General features: G+C 43.3%; 1 protein-coding gene across 4 annotated transcripts in view; it reads left to right on the plus strand.

Annotated features, from left to right (window-relative positions):
- Positions 1 to 11,338: 11,338 nt before the first annotated feature.
- RAB27A (RAB27A, member RAS oncogene family) overlaps positions 11,339 to 18,676 on the plus strand; it is a 71,513-nt gene continuing 64,175 nt past the window's right edge. For 2 of the 4 annotated variants that reach the window (XM_059700648.1, XM_059700675.1), the window contains exon 1: positions 11,339 to 11,498. The gene's annotated coding sequence lies outside the window, so the exon portion shown is untranslated. Of the gene's footprint in view, positions 11,499 to 11,748; positions 11,772 to 18,676 lie in introns of those variants that run through there. The other 2 variants (XM_059700640.1, XM_059700657.1) reach the window with 2 other exon arrangements.

Raw genomic sequence — 18,676 nt, forward strand, 5'->3', positions numbered from 1 at the left:
TCCGTTCTTAGCAATCTCAAAACGCCCTTTAGCTATATGAATAATAGCTTCATAACAAATTAATTCTTCCCTAGCCACCAAGGTTAATGCAAATTTGCTTAGCAGGTTAAATAGATGTCATATTTGCCACCCTGTATAAGACCATATATAGGGATATGGCCTAAACCGTCAGTTGGACATCCCCTGAGGGGTCCCGGATTGCAGGCCAGGCTGAGGGACACCCTCCCCCATCCCATGTGTGAATTTTGTGCATGGGGCCTCTAGTTTTTTTTATATGTCCCTTGGCCATCTGTATGTTCCCTTTGGAGAAGTGTCTCTTTAGGTCCTTTGCCCATTTTTTAATTGGGTTGTTTGTCTTTCTTTTGTTAAGTTGTATGAGTTCCTTATATATTTTGGGTGTTAACCCTTTATCAGATGTATCATTGCCAAATATGTTCGCTCATACAGTTGGCTCCCTTTTTGTTTTGTAGGTGGTTTCTTTTGCTGTGCAGAAGCTTTTTAGTTTGATGATGTCCCATTTGTTTATTTTCTCCTTAGTTTCCTTTGCCCTAGGGATGTATCCACAAACATATTGCTATGAGATGTCTGAGATTTTGCTGCCTATAGTTTCTTCTAGGATTTTTATGGTTTCATGACTTACATTTAAGTCTTTTATCCATTTTGAGTTTATTCTTGTGTATGGTGTAAGTTGGTAATCTAGTTTTTTTTTTTTTTTGCATATATCTGTCCAGTTTTTCCAACACCATTTATTGAAGAGACTATCTTGACTCCATGGTATGCTCTTGCCTCCTTTGTGAAATATTAATGGAGCATAATGGCTTGGGTCCATTTCTGGGGTCTCTGTTCTGTTCCATTGAACAGGTACTATCTATTCAGGCTGTTTTGATCACGGTGGCTTTGTAGTATAATTTGATATCTGGTATTGTGATTCTTCCAACGTTGTTTTTCTTTCTCAAGATTTCTGCAGTTATTTGTGGTCTTTTTTGTTTCCATGTAATGTTCTGGAGTATTTGTTCTAGATCTATGAAATATAGAGATTGCATTGAATCTATAGATTGCTTGGGGTAGTATGGATATTTTAATGATGTTAATTCTAGCAATCCATGAACACAGTATATTCTTCCACTTATATCTTCTTCTGTCACTTTTTCAACATCCTGTAGTTTTCTGAATACGCGTCTTTTACCTCCTTGGTTAAGTTTATTCCTAAGAATCTTAATTTTTCTTTTTTGCAATAGTAAATGGGATTGGTTTTTTAGTTTCTCTTCCTGAGAATTCATTATTGGTGTATAAAAATGCCATCAATTTTTGGGTGTTAATTTTGTATCCTGCTACATAGCTGAATTAATTTATTAAATTTAGTAGGGGTTTTTTTTGTGTGTGTGGAGTCTTTAGGGTTTTACAAAGTGTTTTAAAACTGAATTCATTTTTAAAAAATAAACTCATTTTTATTATTGATTTCTTTTTCTTAAAAAGTAAATTCACTATAGCTTAATCTAAGTTGAATAGATAGTACGGGTAATTTAAAAAAACAGTAAGTGAAGAAAGAATTATAAAAGTTGTAAGTTCATTAAAGACTCCAAGTGCCGGGGTTCTTGTTCCAGCATTAAGAAGGGTACAGCAATCTGGAGAAGGCTGTGCATAGATTAAATAGGAGTCCAGAGACGAAGCATAATTTTGAAAGGCATTTGGGGGTCAGAGGAGCCTAGTTTAAAGGAAACTAAGATCTAAGTTCTAAGGTCTCCTCATCTCAGGACCCCATGCTTTTTATTAACACAACTTGTCCTGAGGCGAGGCAGAGATATACACTTCAAAGGGTCAGGTTTTCCTATACAGAGGCATTGTCAGAATGGAAACATTAGCCTATGGCTGTTCAGGTGTTTGGCCAGTAGGAAGCAATAACGTGTAGATTAAGATGCCCTGAGCTGTCTGGCAGCCAACAATCAATTTAATGTATCCTATTCAGGTTTGGGGAAATGCCATTGCCACTCCAGATGATTCAGCCCTGCTGAACATGCTGGAATTGGTTTCTGGCATCCAAACAATCCAAAATGTACAAAATGAAAATTATCCATGCATACATTGATTTAATCAACACACTTAATAGTTTAGTGGGCTTTTGAGAGAGCGGAGGGTTCTCTTGCTCTCCCCTCCGCTCCTTCACCAGCAGCAGTGTTAACATGGCAACGTAGGGAAACACGGCCGCAGCTCCTTATTCTGTGTCCAGTTTAAGTACCCATTGTGGTCCTCGAGTCAAAAAGTTTGCCCACCCCTGGTTTAGAGCATGCCATGTGGTCAAGCCCAAAGTCAAGGGCAGATACATAGACTTCCCACAGGATTCACAAGTCACATGACAATGGGTAGGAATACATAATCCTATTATAGCCAACTAATATAATCCTCTATCTACTGGTAACAACAAGTTAAATTGAATTTGATCCTCCTTTTGAAAAGGATGCATTAATCAGTTTAGTTGTCATATATCAAGTGCCAGAGAATGGATTTTTTTTTTTTTTTTTTTTTTTTAGTAAAGATACTGTAGCCATTCAAATCAAAGCCACAATGAGATATCACTTCACATACATTAGGATGATTACAATCAAAAGACAAAGTGAGTGGTGGTGAGGATGTGGGGAAATGAAAACCCTCATTTATACACTGCTGGTGGGAATGTAAAACTGTAGCGGCTAGGAAACAGTTTGGTGGTTCCTCAAAAAGTTAAACATAATGTTCCCATGTGACCTAGCACTTCTACTTCCAGGTATATACCTGAGATAAACAAAAACATGCCCACACAAAAATTTGTACATGAATGTGCATAGCATCATCATTAGTAGGCAAAAAGTAGACATAATCTAAATGTCTATCAGCTGATGAATGGATAAACAAATTGTGGTACAGCCATACAATGGAATATTTTTTTAAATCTTTATTGTTCAGATTATTACAGTTGTTCCTCTTTTTTCCCCTCATAGCTCCCCTCCACCCGGTTCCCATCCCACCCCATGCCCTTACCCCCCCCCCCCCACCACCACCACTGGCACTGTCCTTGTCCATAAGTGTACGATTTTTGTCCAATCTCTTCCCACACCCTCCACACCCCACAATTGTCAGTCTATTCCCTTTCTATGCCCCTGATTCTGTTCACCAGTTTATTCTGTTCATCAGATTTTTTATTCACTTGATTTTTAGATTCACTTGTTGATAGATATGTATTTGTTGTCACTTTGTTGTTCATAATTTTCATCTTTACCTTTTTCTTCTTCTTCCTCTTCTTAAAGGATACCTTTCAGCATTTCATATTATACTGGTTTGGTGGTGATGAACTCCTTTAGCTTTTTCTTATCTGTGAAGCTCTTTATCTGACCTTCAATTCTAAATGATAGCTTTGCTGGGTAGAGTAATCTTGGTTGTAGGTTCTTACTCTTCATCACTTTGAATATTTCTTGCCACTCCCTTCTGGCCTGCCTAGTTTCTGTTGAGAAATCAGCTGACAGTCATATGGGTATTCCCTTGTAGGTAACTGACTTTTGCTGCTTTTAAGATTCTCTCTTTGTCTTTTGCTCTTGGCATTTTAATTTTGGTGTATCTTGGTGTGGTTCTCTTTGGATTCCTCTTGTTTGGGGTTCTCTGCGCTTCCTGGACTTGTAAGTCTATTTCTTTCATCAGGTAGGGGAAGTTTTCTGTCATTATTTCTTCAAATAGGTTTTCAATATCTTGCTCTCTCTCTCCTTCTGGCACCACCATAATTCGGATGTTGGTACGCTTGAAGCTGTCCCAGAGGCTCCTTACACTATCTTCGTATTTTCGGATTCTTTTTTCTTTTTGCTTTTCCAGTTAGGTGTTTTTTGCTTCTTCGTATTTCAAATCTTTGACTTGATTCTTGGGATCCTCCAGTCTGCTGTTGGATCTCTGTATATTATTCTTTAATTCAGTCAGTGTATACTTAATTTCTGATTGGTCCTTTTTCATATCCTTGAGGGTCTTACTAAATTTCTCGGAGGTTTTGAAGATTCTTGAGTAACCTTATAACCGTGGTTTTGAACTCTATATCCAGTAGTTTGCTTTCCTCCATTTCATTTGTGACATGTTTCTTTGTCTCTGAATTTTGGCTGCTTCTCTGGGTTGATAGAGTGGTCTTGTGTGCTAGGTGTCCTATAGGGCCCAGTGGCTCAGCCTCCTCAATTAGCTGAGGTGGACACTCTTGGTGGACCCCTTTGTGGGCTGTTTGCACAGTCTTGTTGTAGTTAAGCCTTGATTGCTGTTGGTATCACTGGGAGGAATTGACCTCCAGGGCAATTGGCTGTGAAGACCAACTATGTCTACAATGGGAGAACTGCTGTGGTGGAGACACCCTTATGGGGCAGGACTTGCTTCAGTGGAGCTTTGGTGCTCACTGAGTCTGCCCCTTGAGTGTGTCGCTTATGGATGTGAAGAGTTGTAATCTGGTATGGTCTCACATTGAACCACTGGGTACACTGGCTCTTGGATCTGCAGTGCAAAATCAGCCACTGCCTGAGGCCACCCAGCAGGAGCTACAGAAAGATCTGCAGATTTCTCCTCTTTGTTTGGGGTTTGGAAGTGCCCAGATGGGGCCCAGCTGTGAAGCAATGCAGGCTGCTGCTGCTGGGCCTTAGGCCTTCTTTAGGAAGCTTTGGAGCTCTCTGACCCAGCTGCAGTTTGTTAGGTTTTAGGTTACAAAAGGACAGGCCTTTCGTATGCAAAAGTCACTGTGCACAGCTTGGGTGGGGTTGTAAATTGGGTGGGGTGGGGTCTCAGGGAATCACCAGGGCAGAGCAAACAGCAATGGCTGCCAGTCAGCCCTGCCCTGGAGAGGTCTCCATGTCCCGCAGCCCTGTGCAGGAACAATGATTGCTGTGAGCACCTCTGAGAGAAAGCCGCCTTCGTGTTCCGGCCCGATGCCAGACAGTCTAGATCAGCCGTGGGCAAACTACGGCCCGCGGGCTGGATCCGGCCCGTTTGAAATGAATAAAACTAAAAAAAAAAAAGACCATACCCTTTTATGTAATGATGTTTACTTTGAATTTATATTAGTTCACACAAACACTCCATCTATGCTTTTGTTCCGGCCCTCTGGTCCAGTTTAAGAACCCATTGTGGCCCTCGAGTCAAAAACTTTGCCCACCCCTGGTCTAGATTCTCCCCATATGAGTCTGGGTCCCCAGAGTCTCACCCAGAACTGAAGTTCAGAGCAATCGGTAGCTTGTATCTCCCTCCAGATTGAAAAGAACAACAGCGCACCCAGTTGCCAGCCCATTTTGCGCGCGCCTCCGCACCTGCACACCTCCTACCAGTCTCATTGTGCTTTTTTCTTTCCTTCTAGTTGTAGAACTTCCACTCAGCCAGATTTCCCATGGGTCTGGATGATATTTGTTCTGTCTTTTAGTTGTAGTTTTGATGTGGTTGTGAGAGGCAGCAAGTACAGGTGTTTACGTATGTCGCCATCTTGGTTGTCTCCCATACAATGGAGTATTAACTCAGCTCTAACAAGGAGTGAAGTATGATGCATAGTACAACATAGATAAACTTTGAAAACATGAAAGAAGCTGGGCATAAGAGTGACTCTATATGTGTGGCATGTCCAGAACAGGCAAATACATAGAGACAAAATAGATTAGTAGCTACCAAAGACTAGGGGAAAGAAGGTATAGGGGTTGACTGGTAATGGATATAGGGTTTCTTTTTAGGGTGCTAAAAATGTTCCAGAGCTAGATAGTGGTGAGCATACAACTTTTTGAATATATTAAAGAAACCACATAATTTTACACTTTAAAAGGGTACCATAAATCTATTAGCCATCATCACAGATCCCTATTGGTCAAGACACCCTGGTTGCACTCCACCTTTGCTTCCCAGTATAATGTTATGTCTGTCATCTGTCCTTTGCCCTTCAGAAATTCTTTTATTTCTAGTTGATTCTAGGAAGCTCTGTCAATGTCAGTCCATAAAGGACAACTACCACTGAGCTTTTCAAAGATATCAGTGGCCTCCTCAGCAATTCATGTATTTTCACCAGTGCCTCAGTGAAGGCATATCATCAGGGCCTTCCACGTAACACAATCAGGTGGTGGTTTCTCCAGTCTCATTATAAATCCTTTCTGACCCCAAGATCAGGAGTACAGGATAGGGGGAGAAAAGGAGTTAGAGGGGAAAGCCAAGACAATAAGCCAAGACAATGATCGATTATCAAAGGGCCACTAGATTTGATCCTGGGGGATTTTCTGAAGAGACTTTTAAATGTTTAAAACTATTTTGGAATAATTTTGCACTTAGAGAAAAGGTGCAAAAATAATAAAAGGAATTTTTATATACCTGCTATACAAATTCTAGAAATATTAACATTTTATTAAATTTGATTTAATCTTCTCTCCATATTTATGTATATACAAACAAACACACATTATTGTTTTTCTAGACCCATGAGAATAAGTTGCCCACATGATGCCCTTTACTCCTAAATATTTCAATGTGTAAGTTCTAAAAACAAGAATATTATCTTTCCTAATCCTATATAATAAAAGCCTAACATGCTAACTGTCCAACCATTCATTTGACCATTCGACCAGTCACTATGGTGTGCACTGATCACCAGAGGCCACACGCTCCGACCAGCTGATCCGGACTGGGTGAGATGGTCAGGATATGCCCTGGGGTCCTCCTGCGGTCCCTCCGCAGCCTCTAAAATATTTCTTCTAATTAATTTCTCTTCAATGTGCATGAATTCATGCACCAGGCCTCTAGTCCTATATAATAAAAGCCTTATATGCTAAGTGTCTGTCCTATCAACCAGTTGCTATGATGCATACTGACCACCATGGGGAGGATGCTCCAACCAGTAGGTTAGTTTCCTGCTGGGGTCGGGCTGATCCGGACTGGGCAAGAAGGGCTAGACATGCCCTGGAGCCCTCCTATGGTCCCTCCCCAGCCCTGATTGTGCACCCATGGGGTCCCTCAGCCTGGCCTGCTCCCTCTCGCAATCTGGGATCCCTGGGGGATGTCAGAGAGCCGGTTTCAGCCTGATCCCTGCAGGCCAAGTGGAGGGACACTACCGGTGCATGAATCCATGCACCAGGCCTCTAGTTACAGTATAATGATCAAAATCAAGAAGTTAAGATTGATATATTATCTAATCTTAGATTTTATCCAAATTCTACCAAACCCAATTAATGTTCTTTAGAGCAAGAGGTGATTTTTTTCTGCTCTGGGAACTAATCCAGGCTCATATTTGAATTTAGTTGTCATGTCCCGTTGGTTTCATTTATTCTGGAGCATTCCTCAGTCACTGCCTTTCATGACATTGACATTTTTTAAGAATACTGGTCTACTGTTTTGTAGAGTGTTTCTTAATTTGAATTTTTTTAATGCTTCCTCATAATTAGATAGATTCAGGTTTTACATTTTGGTAGAAATACTGCAGAAATGATGTTTCAGTTTGATTTGCAGATTCCCATTGTATTCCATGTATTATAATCTATTACTGTCACCAGGGCTGACCGCATGATTTGTGGGGCCCAGTGCAAAACCAAAATGCAGGGTCCTGGGTGGGGATGAGGACGTTAGTCTCCTCATGGGCCCAGCACTCCAAACACAACTGGGCAACCCCCAAGGGATTGCAATCTCCAGCCAGGACATTCTTGATTCCTGGGTGGTGGTGAAAGGCGGCCCCTGATGAGTGGCACAAGAATGTGTCTTGGCACTGCCTTCTTACCCACCCGATGGAGCTATGGGGCATGTGCCCAACCCTGACTCCTCCTGCATTCATGCCCAGGCCCCTGCTGGGGTAGAAGGTGATGGTGGAATATGGGCTTCCCTCAGCCAAGCTGACCCAGTCAGTACCATGGAGCAAGGCAGTGAAGACAAGGCAGGGCAAGGCCCAGGGCACCAGGCGTGAGGAGTGGGCAGCAGCAGGAGTCAGAACCATGTGTGAGCAGATACTCCAAGCCCCCAGCTTGCTTTATTGTGCCATCAGATTTCACATGTAAAACACAAATTTAAAGGTAAAATTATCAAGAATTTTATAATGGTAACTCCAGAGCGCCAGAATTCTGAGTGCAGGGCCCTGGGTGACATGCAAATTGCATGACCAGAAAACCAGCCCTGACTATCGCTATTTATTTTAATCTTCAAATTGTCCCAAATTTGGCCAGTGGGAGCCCCTTCAAACTGGCTACTGCATCCTTTTTTTTTTTAGAAAAAGTTTATTTCAGATATGAAAAGTAATGTTTAAACATTACCTGAAAATTGTATTCAGTTTAACAAATACAAAACAAGACTTTTAAAAATTACAAGTAGGTATAAAATACTTAAAAGAAAATACTTTGACATTCACAGCATTCACAGTGAGCATTTTTGAAAAATTTTGTGAATGTAAGCTTAAAAACAAAAATATATTCACAGTCCTAATTAAAAATAAATAAGTCCTTAGCTGAAGAACAGTGCTTTCCCCGGATGGATTCTGTGGTCTTTTGACATATTACATTTTCGTCACCCCCAAAAAACTCTATGTGCAGTAACAATCACTCCATGTTCCCCCTTCGCCCAGCCCCTGGCAAACAATCTGCTTCCTGTCTCTCTGGATTTGCCTATTCTGGGTATTTCATGTAAATGGAATCATACAGCATGTGACCTTTTGTGACTGGCTTCCTTAGCATAATGTTTCCAAGGTTCGTCTATATTGTAGCATGGTTCAGTGTTTCACTCCTTCTTATAGCGCAATAATACTCCATTGTATGGCTGTACCACCATTTGTTTACACATTCATCCACTGATGGCCATTTATCAGTAGGTTGTTTCCATCTTTGGTGATTGTAAATAGTACCTCAATGAATATTCAGGTGCAAATATTTATTTGAATACCTGTTTTTAATTCTTTTGGGCATATTTCTACGAATAGACTTGCTGGGACATATGGTAATTCTCTGTTTAACTTTTTGAAGAATTTCCTAATTGTTTTCCAAAGTGACTGCATCATTTTGCATTCCCATTAGCAAAGTACAAGGGTTCCAATTTCTCCACATTCTCACTAACACTTTCCTTTTTAAAAGAAAGTTTTGTCCAATCTAATAGGTGTGAAGTGGTATCGCATAATGGTTTTGATTTGCATTTCTCTAATGACTAATGACATGGAACATATTTTCATGTTGTTGTTGTTGTTGACCATTTTTATATTTTCTTTGGAAAAATGTCTACGCAAATCCTTTGCCTACTTTTAAATTGGGTTGTTTATGTTCTTTGTTGTTGAGTTGTAAGAGCTCTTTATATAGTCTGACACTATGTTCTTATCAGGTATATGATTTTCAAATATTTTCTCCCATTCTGTGGATCATGTTTTCACTCTCTTGATAGTGTTCTTCTTTTAAAAAACTATTTTTATTGATTTCAGAGAGGAAGGAAGAGGGAGAGATAGATAGAAACATCAGTGATGAGAGAGAATCATTGATTGGCTGCCTCCCACATGTCCCCGAAAAGCCCACAGCCCTGGCACATGTCCTGGAATCTAACCATGGCCTCCTGGATCATAGGTCAATGCTCAACCACTGAGTCACATGGGCTGGGCTTGATAGTGCTCTTTGATGTACTTTAAAATTTATACATCACTTTCTCTGGGAAGTCTTGATTTGGTGTCATTTGTCTGTGTTCCAGTGGCAGTATTTAACTTCCTTATTAGGGATTTTATCTCACTGCACTGAAGTTAACTGCTTACTTGTTGGTCTTTCAAGCTCCCTGAGGGTATCTAATGGAGTGCTTGACTGAATATGGGCCATAGGCCACTATTCATTTTCTGATCTACCTGGTAAACTCCTGATAACAGCAGACACAAGTGGGGAGCACCGAAGCGGGGACTCTCCCAGTATCATATCATCATATCAGCCATTAACAGTTGCTGCATTGCCCCTCCATCTGCCCTCCATCCCCAGATTTTAGCTGATCAGTGACTCTCCCAGGGCTGTTTCTCTACACATCAGTCGGGGGCTACTTTTTCTGTCTTACCCTCAACGAACAACAGTCTGATGGCCCTTCTATCAGCTGGGGAACATCCCTTGAAACTGTCACCTTGTGTGAAATCTGTTACCCCTAATTCTGAGATCACTATGTTATATTTGCCTGGAAATATTAGATTGAATATATATTCAATACCTGGCAATTTCATATGGTTACTCTATAGGTGATTTTGTAAACTGGACATATATCTGAGAAGCTAATTGTACTGTGAGGCAAACTGTGAGTAGTTACAGACTGGTAGGATGATGGGGTTGGGCAGGTGGGTCTGGGACAGCTGGAATTTGTGGTGCAAATAGAGGCAGATCAGGGAGATAGAGCAGATGACAAGAGAAGCTGGATTAGGGCTTCCACTCATTTTGCTCTGTTTGGAAGTGAAATTATTTGGTTGGGAAGTGCTTTGCCTGAGAGCCCACGGGGGCAGGCCCAAGGCCACTGCCCGGACCCCCAGCCCAAGGCCACTGCCCGGACCCCCAGCCCAAGGCCACTGCCCAGACCCCCAGCCCGCTGGAGGGGAAATTTGGCCCTCTCAGTGGGAACCTGGAATCCAGCAGGTCCAAGCAGGCCACGCAAGCCCTAGGGGGCAGCAAAGGCTCGCAGATTTCTCCTTACTGTATTTTTTTTTATGAATTGCTCTATCACTCTTAGAAATTTAATGTTGAGTGATTTTATAATCCGAACTAGACTGTACGCCCAGAGACCCTGTTTGTCATTTCCTTGCAGAAATATATTTACCACCCCCTCCGCTCTCCCAAGGTCATTTCCAGAAAGGCCAGAGAATTCCCTCGTGCAGGGAAGGCTGTGCCCAGGCCGACTTGAATGAGGAGCTGGCGGGGCGGGATGGACAATGGCAGAGCCAGACACCCGGTGCGGGGGGCGGGGGGCGGAGGGGGGCAGGGATCCCGGGGCTTTAGGAACCGCGTGGGCTGCCTTTGCAGCTCTCAGCAATTCTTGCTGCAAGTGGAGACACCCATGATGCCCTAGCAAACACCTTCAGAAAATGGCTTTTGGAGGAGGAGATTTGGGAGAGTCATTAACCATATGTCGCAGCGCACTGATCCTGGAGCAGTTAGTTTGTAAATGTCACCTAATGTTCAAAACGAACCCCCCCCCCCCCACACACACACACACACACCACACGCGGGTTCGCGCCTTCCAGGAAAGGGCAGTGGAGACCTGGCTTGAGCCAAAGGAGGCGACCGGACCTTTCCGCGGCTCAGCAGGTGCGGCGGGTCCGCGGCAGCGCAAGGCGGCGCCCGCCCAGCACCCGCTCGGAGTCGGGCGGGGGTGCGCCCCGAGGTGACAGGAGGAAGCGGGAGGTGGAGGGTGGAGAGGAGGTCCCGCCCCCACCTCGCTCTCCTTTACGGGAAGTGATGTGGGGCCAGACGGAAAATACCCGCCAAGGACCCAAAAAAGGCCTGCGGGGCGGCTGCTGCGCGCACAGAGGCCGAGCGGCGGCGGACGGAGCGCTGAGCCAGGTGAGTCGGGAAGCGCGTCCTGCCCCGGCGCCCCCAGCGCGGCCAGGCTCCGCGTCGCCCAGAGGGCTGAGCGGGTAGCGGCCAGGAGCGGGGCTGGTCCTGGTCCTGGTCCTGGTCCTGCGGCTGGGCTGGGTTGGAGGCTGCGGCTTCTCCGCTGGCCTCGGGTGGCCGAGCCTGCCAGGAAAGTTGCTTTGCTGCATCCAGGCCCTGGATGGCCGTCGCACAGACCCCACGATGACAGCTGGCTGGGACCGAGGTCTGCTTGGGCACGAGGTGCTGATGCAGGCTAGTCCTAGGTTGGGATGGGGGGCTGAGGTCAACTCCGGGTGGCATCCAGGCGTGGGGGTCCCCGTTAGTGGGGGAGGAACTTCACTGGGAGGAGAGAAGGGAGGTCCCAGGCCTCCTGCACTGACCTCTAGGTCTTTGCTCCCTTTGGCTGTTTTCAGGTGGATTATGGAACGTCTTTGCAACACCTTTGTTGGTCTGGGTCTGGACGGCAAACTGGCGGGTGGGAGAGGGTTCCCCTTTCTCCTGTCGGTCAGCCAGAAAGTCTACCTGGCAGCCAGGCTCTCAGTATTGGCGGTAGCTGATGTGATGACAGGTTTCCAAACTATTGCCAAAGGCTTGTCTCTGTCCCAATAGATCACAGTTAAGCAAAGTCAGGCCCGAAGTGAAGGAAATCTTGTGAGCCCTTGACTTCGCATTCCCAGCCTCTGGTTCCTACTGGCTACCTGGGCCCCACGGCCTCAGACTCTTCTGCCACAGTGTCTCCCCTTACCTTACCTCTGTGGGCTAACAGCTGTTTTTCCTACTGGATGGCTTCTCCCTTTATGGTTGGCTCCTCAATCAGATGTTGGGAGGAGCGAGTAGTGTTATGCCATATAAGTTTTCTATAATTATTGCTGATTTAATTTGTTGGTGCTTCACTGTTCCTTTCTTTTTCTTTCCTTAAAAACTTGCTTCGGGGGCGGGACACAGTCTGGAAAATAGGGTTTCTTTAGTTGGTTGGGAATGAGTAAAGGTTAATATTAATGCTGAAAGAACTTGACTGAGGATCATTCTTTTCTGTATTATTGTTTTTTAATCCTCCCCCGAGGATATTTTTTTCCATTGATTTTTAGAGAGAGTGGAAGGGAGAGGGAGAGACAGAGGAAAACACTGATGTGAGAGAGACACATCGATTGGTTGCCTCCCGCCCCCCCGCCCCCCCGCCCCCACCAGGGCTGGGAGCCTGCAACCGAGGTACATGCCCTTGACCAGAATCGAACCTGAGACCCTTCAGTCCACAGGCCAACACTCTATCCACTGAGCCAAACAACCTATTTTACGTTGCTTTTCATTCCCACTTTCTTCCTTTCCTCCTTTTCTTTTTTTTTTTTAATATATTTTATTGATTTTCCACAGAGAGGAAGGGAGAGAGATAGAGAGCTAGAAACATCGATGAAAGAGAAACACCGATCAGCTGCCTCCTGCACATCTCCCACTGGGGATGTGCCTGCAACCCAGGTACATGCCCTTGACCGGAATCGAACCTGGGACCTTTCAGTCCGCAGGCCGACGCTCTATCCACTGAGCCAAACCGGTTTCGGCGCTTTCCTCCTTTTCATAATTTCCATGGCCTGCCTTGATTTTGAATTTTAATAAAGTATAATTTATTTGATTTTTTTCTTTTGTTGCTTGTGCTTTCGGTGTCAAATCTAAGAAAACATTGCCAAATCTAAAGTCATGAAGACTTATGTCTATGTTTTCTTCTAAGAGTTTTATAGTTTTAGCTTTTACATTTCAATCTTTAACTCATTTAAAGTTAATTTTTGTATATGATATGAGGTTGGGGTCCAACTTCATTCTTTTCTTGTTGAAATCCAGTTTTCTAGCACCATTTCTTGAAAAGACTATTTTTCCCCCTTTGAATGGTCTTGGTACCTCTGCTGAAAATCAATTGCCTGTAAATGTGAGAGTTTATTTCTGACCTTTAAATTCTGTTCCATTGACCTTTATGTCTATCCTTATTCTAGTACCATACTGTCTTGATTACTGTAGCATTGTAGTAGTTTTGAAATTGAGAAGTGTGAGCCTTCCCACTTGGTATTTTTTTCAAGATTATTCTGGCTATTCTGCATCCCTTGAATTTCCATATGAAATTTAGATCCTCAATTCTACTGCTTTGGTTTTGTAACAGATGTAAGGGTTTTGGAGTGGGCAACAGCCTGTAGGAGCCAGACTCTTGATTTTCTCATCCCAACCTGCTTTTCCCTTCGCTTCCCCATCTCGTTAATGGCAACTTCATTCTTCCAGATGCTGAGGCTAAACACCCAGGAGTCATCCCCGGTTCTCCTCTTCCGCTCATTTCCATGTCTAATCCTTCAGCAGATCTCATTGGTTCTACATACTTTGAGAGTCTATCTAGGATAATCACCATTTCTCACCACTTCCAATGCCACCATGAAGTTCCTGGATCACTGCGAATGCCTCCTACAGGGCCACCCGACTGCCACCCTCGCCACTTTACAGTCTATTCCCAACAGAGCAGCTAAAGTCACTCACTCCTCTGCTCAGACTCTCCAGTAGCCTTTTATCTCAGAAGAAAAACAAAGTCTCATCATGGCCTACATGCCCCTTACATGGTATGGGGCTTCATTTTCTTTTTTTAAATATATTTTTATTGATTTCAGAGAGGAAGGGAGAGTGAGGGAGAGATAGAAACACCCATGATGAGAGAGAATCATTATTTGACTGCCTCCTGCGTGTCCCCAACTGGGGCGCAACTTGGGCATGTGCCCTTGACTCGAATCAAAACTGGGACCCTTCAGTCTGTCGGCCAACACGATATCTACTGAGCCAAAGCAGTGAGGGCTTCATTTTCTATTTCGCTCTCCTTTGCTTACTCTGCTTTAGCCAGGCACACCTCGGGAGCTTTGCACTTGAAGTTTCCTTTGCTTGAAATGCTCTTCCTTCCAATGTCTGCATGGCCTTCTCACTCATTTCATTCAGGTCAAAAGCCATTTCTCTATAGAGCCCTTCTTGAACCATCCCATTGAAAATAGCATCCCTCACCCCTCCCATCATTTTCTGCTCCCTTACCTTACCTTATTTTTCTTTAGAATCTCTAATACTGTTCTCTCTCTCTCTCTCTCTGTCTCTCTCTCTCTCTCTCTCTCTGTCTCTCTCTCTCAATATTTGTCTCCCATTGGTGGATTACAAGTTCCACGAAGATCAGGAATTTCTCTTCTTCACTATGGCATGCATAGCATGTAGAATGGTTTCTGGCACATAGTAAGCACTCAAAAATGTATTGAATGATTGAAAAGGAAATGGGAGAATAAGAAATGGTTATCGCTTTGCTATTTCTTCCTATTTTATCTAAGAGAAGCAATGTCCATAGCTACGCTAACATCTCTCTCCTCTTCTACACTCATGTTATCCCCAAGAATGGCTTTACCCTCCTTGGAAAGGGAAAGGGCAAGCAAGTAGAAAGATGAGGGCTCTGTTCTTTCCACAGTGGCCGTGGGGAGCCCCCTTCTCTGGAGCCCAGAGAACTTGGGTCAGGGCATTCAGTGCTGTCTCCAGTGATTCCATCTCTTATGCTTGTCTAAGGGGAGAAAGAATTCCTTGGAAATTCAAGAAAAGGGAAATTCTTTTCCGGAGGAATACTTTGTACTGCAATGAATTAATCTTTCTCTGGCATCCACCTGAGATTGCCAGCTTGGAAACTCATTTTGACATTTAATTGTGAGACTGATCCGCTAACGAGGCACCTGACATTTAATTAAATGACTACTTTAGACTGTCAACTGTTTATGTGTATGTCCTTATTTCTCTGACACATTGTAATATCCTGGAGGCCGAGCATGACTTCAGCTCATTTTTGAGGCTTATACTGCGAGGTATCTTAGACAAAAGGAGTGTTCAGTGAACTCTTGCCGAATGTAGACCACACATTTAATTTTTCTTAGCCAGTAGCTCCAAGCAGCTTGTTTTAGTCCAGCTCATCCTGCTACTGCTGATGCAGCAGTACTGGCTGCAGTTGAATGGGCTTTCATGCTGCTCTTTCCCAGAAAGAATGGAATTAATTGGCTTGCAGTGTATGGTAATTAATCTTTTACTTTATTTTTGAAATTGAATCTGCCTTCCACTGTGATTTAAACCTATCTTAGAATGTGCCTATTTATGTCTTCACTGCAGTGTGAAAAAGGATTATTTTTACATATGTGTGATATATATATTTTCCCTAATAAATTATGATAGGTTTGATATCTCCTGAAAACCAAAGCAGGGCTTGCATGTTTAAAGTGTGAGCCCCTATTTAACTAGATGGAGGGAATCCTTTCACATTGTACATGTACATCAAATCCCCTACGATGTTCACTTTAAGTAACTTACAATTTTATTTTTACTTTTAAAAAATAAATTATAATTTCACATGTCCACTATACCTCAATAAAGCTGAAATTTAAAAAAAAAAGCGTGAGCCCCTGAGAAGCAAGATTAGTTGCCATTGTTAAAACAAGCTTGCCTTCTGCAGAGGGTCATTTTCCCTTTCACCGCCTCCCCTCCTGAAGCCTGTGCTGTATTTGCTTGGGTCATATTTGTTCCTCTGCCTCTTGGTCAGGAAGCTTGAGTTTATGATCTGGTTTCCCTTAAGCTGATTACCTTGGGAGCAGACGTGAGCTCTGAGTTGGAGGAAGAGATAAAGGGTGTGGAATTAACTTTCCGTCCATAGGGTGAGATGTGTGGAGCAGGGAGCATGCAGCTTGTTTTGGCCTCCTGTCTGCTCTTGCAGGACAGGGGGGCACACCGCATTCTTTGTCTTGTATCGGTGAGGTCTAACACTCATTGTATTTACTGCCTCCTTTACTCAAGAGGAGTGTTGAAAGTTATTCCTCTTTTCCTGGTGTGTGTGTGTGTGTGTGTGTGTGTGTGTGTGTGTGTGTGTGTCTATACATGCTATTCTTGAGAAGGTCTCCCATTGAGTGCCTCAGCCACTCTTAGAACCACCCATATGTATGGAATCAATTTTTAAAATTGAACTTTTAATGTGGGGTCAGAGGTAGGGTGCAAGATTTAGCAAAAAAAAAAAATTTGCATTTTGGATAAACAATGAATACTTTATTACTGTAAGTATGTTCCATGCCGTATTAGGGACATACTTGTATTTTTAAAGTGTCAGCTTTTATGAAATGCAAATTTAACTGTGTCTTGTATTTAATCTGGTCACCTAGTCAGGTCAACCCGTGTTTATGCACAGGAAATGCAGGGATCATGATAATGTCCAGAGAATGACTGAGCTCATTTTGGTGACTGCACCTGTGTCCAATTTAAGGACAGAGAGGACTCGTAAACTCAAAAGCAGGGGTCCTCAAGCTACGGCCCATGGGCCACATGCAAATACAAATATTGTATTTGTTCCCGTTTTGTTTTTTTACTTCAAAATAAGATATGTGCAGTGTGCATAGGAATTTGTTCATAGTTTTTTTTTAAACTATAGTCCGGCCCTCCAACGGTCTGAGGGACAGTGAACTGGCCCCCTGTTTAAAAAGTTTGAGGATCCCTGCTCAAAAGTATTAGAAGGAGACAGAATTTGGAGGAGATTTAGTTTTGCTCTAGATTTTTGTAGTAAGGAAATTCACATTCGGAGACATGAAGGCACTGTAAGATCACACAGTTAGTGGCAGAGCCAGAATTGGGACTCTAGGTCCGTGGCTGGTCTGCTGCACAGTGTCTTCCCTTACGAGATCCGGTATAAATTGCTTATGTTTTCCTGTTGACCCACCCCTGCGCGATTACTCCAATGTTATGCTGTCCTCCAGTCCCCAGATCCAATATGTTGCAATCAAAGCCATTCTCAGGAGACGCCCTTGACTTTTTTTGAGGGCCACCACTTGATTGTATTTCCTTCTATGTGTTTTTAGTCTTTGTAAGGGCATGTTAATATTTTTGTCCCTTTTGAATTTTTATTGTAGGATGCTTTGATTAAGGTGGACTGAGAGTAATTCCACAATAGCCAAGTATGGTCTTATTGAAAGCCTGCTTGCTCTTCATGGCCCACTCCTATGAAACTCCTCATTACTCTGCATTTTGGTAGAATAAATATGGCAGATAGGTGGTAAGAACCAATGTAGGTAGATATATGTGACTTGCCTCGTTTACTCAAGAGGAGTGTTGAAAGTTATATGTGACTTGCCCTTTAGAGATGGGTTATTTTATTATTATTATAAGGTCATTTGTATCTATTTAGGAAAGTTGCCCTGAAAATGAACATGTGTTCTCTGACCGCCACTAGAATACCATATTCCAGGGCCACTAATTTTGTTTTTTCATAGCTTTGTTGATTAATTCATATAAAGCCTTACCAGCTGCCAGGTCAAAGCATAATAATAAAATTGGTTGCCAAGAGACTAAAACATCTGTTTGTTCTTATTAACTGCAGTTTCTCTATCTTGCCCTGATCTCACCACCTGGGCGGCCGATCCAGTCTTATCTAGTTTGGCTGGTTATGTATCTCTTGTGTATTTATGTCATTAAAAGCATACACAGGGTCTCAATCAGCAAACTAAAGGTGACAGTGAGGTATTTTTATTGTTGTACTACCCCTAAGGTGGGAAAAATGACACATATAGAAATAGGTCATGATTTAAATGTTCCTTTGAGATACCTAAGAATTTAAAATATAATCCATGGTCATGGTTGGGACTTCTTTGTTTCTTGCAATATGTGAATTTTTTCATAATGAATCTCACCACTGCAAGGGGTGACCCCTAGAATGAGTAAAAGGGTTCAGCAAACCTTGGAAAGATAAGGTCAGATACTGGAGGCCGAACATGGCCCAACAGGCTGCTGGCCGTGCCTGGCGGGGCTTCTGTCACCGGGGCCAGGGCCAGCTCCCACCGCCCCTGCTCTGCTTCCGCGCAGAGGGCTGGGAAGTGGGCTGTGGTGTTTGCTCAGGGAGTGACTCACTCTGGGTTCCGGAGCTCCTGCTTGATTGTCGAGGAGCCGACATAGCTGGGAGTTAGTAGTCTGGTTTGTAGGCTCCAATAGTGCTGATAATTAACTATGTGATATTACACCAGTGCTTCTTAATCGGGGCTGATTTTGACTCCCTCACCCCTAGAGGCCATTGGGCAACGTCTGCAGACATCTTTGATTGTCAAAAATACAAAACGTTACTTCTGGCATCTAGT

This window comes from Myotis daubentonii, chromosome 1 (assembly GCF_963259705.1).
Source record: "Myotis daubentonii chromosome 1, mMyoDau2.1, whole genome shotgun sequence".
NCBI classification, from domain to species: Eukaryota; Metazoa; Chordata; class Mammalia; order Chiroptera; family Vespertilionidae; genus Myotis; species Myotis daubentonii.